Raw genomic sequence first — 6,755 nt, 5'->3', positions numbered from 1 at the left:
GGGAGGCCTCGTGGCTCTGCTGATCCCGGGCTCGGGAGGCCTTGCAGCTCCACTGATTCCGGTGCTGGGAGGCATATTACCCTTTTACTATATAGGAAAGAGGCCTGGTGCACGGGTGGGGGCCGGCTGGTTTGCCCTGAAGGGTGTCCTGGATCAGGGTGGGGGTCCCACTTGGGTGCCTGGCCAGCCTGGATGAGGGGATGATGGCTGTTTCCAGCTGATCACACCCCCTTCAGGGTGGGGGTCCCCACTGGGGTGCCTGGCCAGCCTGGGTGAGGGGATGATGGCTGTTTGCTGCTGGTCACACCCCCTTCAGGGGGGTCTCCCCTGGGGTGCCTGGCCAGTCTGGGTGAGGGGCTGAGGGCCGTTTTCTGGCTGGCGGGCGACTGAAGCTCCAAACCTCTCCTTTTTTTTCTTTTTTTTTTTTATTCTTGGATTTATTTACCTTCTATGGCTGTCACTGGAACTGAGAGCCGGCTTTCTCTCTGAGGCTCGGCTCCAGCTCTGAGACCTCGGCTGCTGAAAGCAGGTATCTGGTTTGTTTGGGTTCTATCATCGAAACACTGTTTCAACTCCAGCTCTGAGGCCCGGCTTGCTGAAAGCAGGTTTCTGGGGTTTTTTTTAGCTTCTATAATTGCAACAATGTTTCTTAAACTGCAAGCTCAGAGGCCGGCAGTGGCAGGCGGGGAACGTTGGCTTCCTCCGTCACTGAAGCAAGCAAGCCTCCTGTTTGCTTCAAGCTGCCTGGCTGCCGGCCGCCATCTTGGTTGGCAGTTAATTTGCATATCTCACTGATTAGCCAATGGGAAGGGTAGCGAAGTTATGGTTAATTACCATGTTTCTCTATTATTATATAGGATGAGCAAAAATAGATACAGAGGCAGAGCAGCATCGAACAGACTGTCAAACTACAGTGGGAAGGCTGGGGAGGGTTGGGGCGGGTAAGAGATCAACCAAAGGATTTGTATGCATGCATATAAGCATAACCAATGGACACAAGACACTGGCAGGTAGGGGAGGCTGAGGGAAGGTCAAGAGGGGGAAAAAAAGGGAGACATATGTAATACTCTTTGTAATACTTTAAGCAATAAAACAAAATTTAAAAAAAAGTTAGGGAAGTCAAAAAAATAAATAAAATGCAAAAATAAAAAAAGAAATAAAAAGGCCATTGTCTTAGAGGGTAAAAAGCTTGAGGATTGTCAGAGATTACCAAAAGTGGAACTTTGGGGCCTGTATAATAACTAGTATGTAGGGTAGGAAGGCCCAGGAGAGCAAGATTTAAGCAAGGTGAAGACCTGAGGCAAGAGTCTGATCCATTTTGGGGACCACTTGCCTGAAAGTAATCTGAGTAGTTAAGTAGTGTCTCCTTAAGAAGACTGTTTATGAGACTCAATTAGGACAGCTGTCTGGGGGCTGTAGCCTAGATGGGATTTCCAAAGAATATTGTTAGGGAGCCCACTGTTGAGTCTTCTAAGAGGTAAAGTAGGTACTCTGGTTAGAGTCAATAATGTCTCTCAGTCCAAAGGGAACAAGAATAAATTTAGTAAGAAAACATACCTGTTTTTAAGAGGAATTCTGGTAGGAGTCATTAAGAGGAGTACCATGTAAATATCTATGATTGTGATGGCATATTGGAAGCCCAAGCAGAAGGGGGAAGTGGGCCCATGAAATTAATCTGCCATCAGGAGTATGGTGAGTATCCCTTGGGAATATCTCCCTATTTGGATTGTCTCCATTGTTTGGTATGGGAGCAGAGAATGCACTCATCTATCACAAGTTTGGCTGCCTCAGAAAAGAGGGTAAGTCCCCTTACTTGAGGTGAAGTTATTAAGTCATGAATTTCCCAATGACCCAAGCTTGTGTGGGCTCATTTTGTGAGCTGGTATGAAGGGTTGATACCCTAAGGAGTCTGTACTAGTCAGAGTGTGGAGGGCTTAGTGAGTGAGTGTACAATACTGTTGAAAATGGCTTCTGGTGTAGAATGGTTGGTGTGAGCAGAAACATGAGTAACCATTATAAAAATTTGGGACTTATATGAAAAAATTGCCCTTTAGCTATTGACCCAACAATCTGCAAGGCCATTAGCAAAGCCCAGGAGTTTGTGAAAATGTGGATCCATAATAGGTCTCTTAAGGCTAGGTGAATAACTACAAGTTCCACCAATTGGTCTAAACTGGGAGTGCCCTCCTTAACTAGAGAGGTACCTGAGGGCAGGTGGGATGTTGTGGCCCTCCAGAGAGCTGTATTGGGTGCAATGGTGGTGCTGCCATCAGTGAAGAATATTGACTCCCTGTTCATCATCTCCGACAGTTGTTCCCAAGGGACTCCCCAAGTACCAGAGCAGGAAGAAGCAGGGATGCCACTATCATGTCCTCAAAGCTCTTGGGCAAGGGGCTGAGCATGGGTGAAGCCACATCCTCCTGCAATTTGGAAAGGCCTTTTACAAAGCCCTCTCCTGAAGATACCATTTCCATTTTACCAAGGAGCCATTAATGGCCACGCTGAGCTTCTCCTGGGATGCAGCTCTAATCTAGGGCATTATGTGACCTTGGTTCTGGAGTAGTATCAGGTGGGAACCAGTTAAGGCCTTGGTTTCTAAAAGAGCCCAATAGGATAACGAAAATTGATGCTCAAGGGGAGTATATCAGGCTGCCATTGGGGATAGGCATTTAGTCCAAAACCCCATAGGAAGTCAAGTAGACAGACTACTGTTTGGTCCAGAGACTCCAGGAGGCATAGTCAGGACTCTACTGTAGAGCCAGGTGGGACTTGCTGGATTACCTGCTGGGAATCTTCCAAAGAGTACTGCTGAGCTTCACACTAATGATAGGTGGCGGGTTTATGTGTGATTTTGAACATAGGTCGAAGAATTAGTGAGAGATTAGGAATGTGTTGCCTTCAAAACTTGAAAAGACCTAGTATGTATTGTGTCTGTCTCAGTGTAGTGGGTGGTTTGATAGTAATTGATGGATGGGGGAATTTCTGGCCCTTGCAGGGCTAGATGATGCTCAGAAACTTGACGCTGGGCCTTGGATATTGTGAAGGGTGATTTCCCAGCCACGTTAGTGTAGGTGGTTTGTGAGGGTGTACAGATCTGTCCATACTGATTCCTCAGAGGCATCCCTCAGCATAATGTCATCAATATAATGCCCAAAACAGTACCTTTCCCACTATAAGGTTTTAAAAATCCTGGCAGCAGAGGTTATGTGCAATTTAAGGGCTGTTTAAATATCCCATTGGGTGCTGCATAAATGTATATTGAACCCCTTCAAAAGTGAAAGCAAAATTGGGCCTGAGATTCCTCCACACTGGAAATGGAACAGAACAATGAAGGATGCTTCCTGGGTCTGCTGTATGTCCCCAGTCAGTTTTATAATATTAGGCATTAAAGCCTTATTGGGGAAACATGAGCTTTGAGGTTTTCGTAGTAAATTGTGAAGCATCATTCATCAGTGGCTGGCTTAAGTACCAGTCAAATGGGCTATTGAAATGGGAGATTATAGGCTTAATAAATTCTATCTCAAGCAAATCATAAATGACTCAGGCAAATTGTTAATGACAGAGTGTGTAAGCCTTTAGTGCCCCTCTTTATTTTTTAAATGTTTTTATTGATTTTTAGAGAGAGAAGAAGGGAGAGGGAGGGAGGGAGGTAGAAAGAGAGAGAGAGAGAGAGAGAGAGAGAGAGAGAGAGAGAGAGAAACATCAATCAGTTGTCTCCATATGTGCTCTTACCGGGGGTTGAATGAGAGAGAGAGAGATCAGTTCTCCATATGTGCCCTTACCGGGGATTGAACCCACAACCTGGGTATGTGCTCTGACCAGGAATCAAACCAGTGACCTTTCGGTGCATGGGACGACACCCAATCAACTGAGCCACACAAGCCAGGGCATCAGAGCCCCTCTTTAAGTGTGTGTTAGGGAGTATGTACTATCTTGACTGGAGGAGCGAGTCCTTGGCATCCATTTGGGGAGTCCCACCAGGAAAGCCAAGGATTTGTGCTTGTGCCATAGTGTCAACGCATCCATGCCTATAAGGAGGAAAGAAAGAGCCAGGAGGTCCAATGCCATAGGAAGCTGTTTGTGGTGAATGGTCCCAATAGTTATATCTGAACTAGAGGCCTGGTGCATGAAATTTGTGCATGGGGGGGGGGGTCCCTCAGCCCAGCCTGCACCCTCTCCATTCCAGGACCCCTGTGGGATCAGACCTAACCCAGCTGTCGGACATCCCTCTCCCAATCTGGGACCACTGGCTCCTAAGTGCTCACCTGCCTGCCTGTCTGATCGCCCCTAACCACTCTGCTGGCCTGCCCTCTGCCCTAACTGCCCTCCCCTGCGGGCTTGGTAGCCCCTAACCGCCTCTGCCTCGGCCCCCGCCACCATGGCTTTGTCCGGAAGGATGTCTGGAAGGATGTCCAGTCTAATTAGCATATTACCCTGTTATTAGTATAGATGAGTTTGTACACCTTTTCTTATTTCACTAGCAATGCCTTATAAGTATAAGGGCTCCCCTTTTGGGAATTTAGAAGGATTGCCTGGAATTACAGTGACTTGGGCCCCAGTATTTAACAGGGCCATTTTTTTTAAGGATATTCTTTTTTTAATTTTTTAAATATATTTTATTGATTTTTTACAGAGAGGAAGGGAGAAGAATAGAGAGTTAGAAACATCAATGAGAGAGAAACATCGATCAGCTGCCTCCTGCACACCTCCTACTGGGGATGTGCCTGCAACCAAGGTACATGCCCTTGACCAGAATCGAACCTGGGACTTTTCAGTCCACAGGCCGACGCTCTATCCACTGAGCCAAACCGGTTAGGGCATTAACAGGGCCATTTTTATTGTCTCAATAGACCACCAGAGTGGTAGAGGAGCAATTGTCCCTGGGAGCTGGGACAAGCCCCAGGGAGCCACCAATTTCCTAGGATATGGGCTTAGGTGGCTGCCAGTCCTGAAGGTTAGGGAAGGGGGCAGAGGGGTTAGATAGCAACTGTGTAGCAACTGAATGGATGGAAGAAAGGGGCTATAACTGGGATAATGCTAGTTTCAGGGCCTGGAGTTTAGAGGCCAGCTATCCAGGGATCAAGTGGCCAGGAACTCTGAGTTTTCAAAACTCCCAGTAAAGGTTTGCCTGTGTACTCCTAAAAGGGGCAAAATTAGATCTAGGGTTTATTGGAGAGGAAATGAGGAGCCCTTTCTGGAGAAGGAAATTCATTTGAGGGAGACCCTTCTAGGGCATCAGGAGTGGAGGGCCATGTGTCTGAAGTATCTGAGCATCTGGGTGGAAATCTCCATGTCTAGCACCATGTCAACACCCTCCAGTGCCTTTTGGGTGGTTTCAGTAGTCCCAATAAAATGTAGAAGTGCTGCCCTGTAATTAGGGGAAGCACCCTATAAATAGAACTCTCTGGACTCAGGGTCACATGGGGCCTTTTCATGGTTAGAAATGAAGAGATGGTCATTTGTGTCACGATGGTCATAGAAATGATAAACCTGTTGGACTGTGCCAATTTTGCACAGCAGGACCTTATCTAATGTTTTCCATTCACTATGAACCTTAGTAACCATGGTAATCACCATGATTAAAGGAAAGGCAATAAATATCCAGCTGAAGAGAGGTGCTGGTATGAATATCAGTGACTCTAGGGGCCTTGGCCTTCCCCTTTCCCTCTTCATCTTCACTGGATCCCTTGGTGGAAGGGATGGCTCATGAGGTACACTTCTTGGTTCTGCCCCATTCAGAGGAAAGTAGAAGGGACTCAGGATCTGTGGTAATTCAGAGGAAGCAGACATATACTGGTAGTCCAGATGGATCTTTGAGAAGGTAATAGATTTTAGGTTTTTAGAGATACTGGCCAGTTGACACATTTCAGCAGCTGTATCAATTCAGAGACTGTTCCAAAAAACTCACTATCACCAACTAGCTGCCTTCTCTCCTTCCTGTTGCACTAAATCTTTAAGGCTTGAATTTTAGTAAGGTATAGTTTCTTTTTTTTTTTTTTATTTTTTTTATTTTTTTTTTTTTTCGCTTAAAGTATTACAAAGGGTATTACATAAGTGTCCTTTTCCCCCCCCCCCCGCCCTTGACAAACCCCTACCCTCCCTTACCCCCCAGTGTCTTATGTCCATTAGTTATGCTTATATGCATGCATACAAGTCCTTCGGTTGATCTCTTACTCCCCTCCCTCCTGCCCCCCAACTCTCTCTGGCCTTCCCACTGCAGTTTGGCAATCAGTTTGAGGCAGCTCTGCCTCTGTATCTATTATTGTTCAAAAGTTTGTAATGGTCTTTATTATCCATGAATGAGTGAGATCATGTGGTATTTTTCCTTCATTGACTGGCTTGTTTCACTTAGCATAATGCTCTCCAGTTCCATCCATGATGTTGCAAATGGTAGGAGTTCCTTCTTTTTAACAGCAGCATAGTATTCCATCGTGTAGATGTACCACAGTTTTCTAATCCATTCATTTACTGATGGGCACTTAGGCTGTTTCCAGATCTTAGATATGGTGAATTGTGCTGCTACGAACATCTGGTTACATATATCCTTTATGATAGGTGTTTCTGGTTTCTTGGGATATATTCCTAGTAGTGGGATCACAGGGTCAAATGGGAGTTCCATTTCCAATTTTTTGAGGAACCTCCATACTGCCTTCCATAGTGGCTGCACCAGTCCGCATTCCCACCAGCAGTGCACAAGTGTTCCAGGTCGGACGCGCAATCTACAGCACAAAGAATAGGTAGATATGTAGTTGATG

This window comes from Myotis lucifugus, unplaced genomic scaffold, assembly GCF_000147115.1.
Source record: "Myotis lucifugus unplaced genomic scaffold, Myoluc2.0 scaffold_13, whole genome shotgun sequence".
NCBI lineage: Eukaryota > Metazoa > Chordata > Mammalia > Chiroptera > Vespertilionidae > Myotis > Myotis lucifugus.
Note: the sequence above shows the minus strand (reverse complement) of the source record.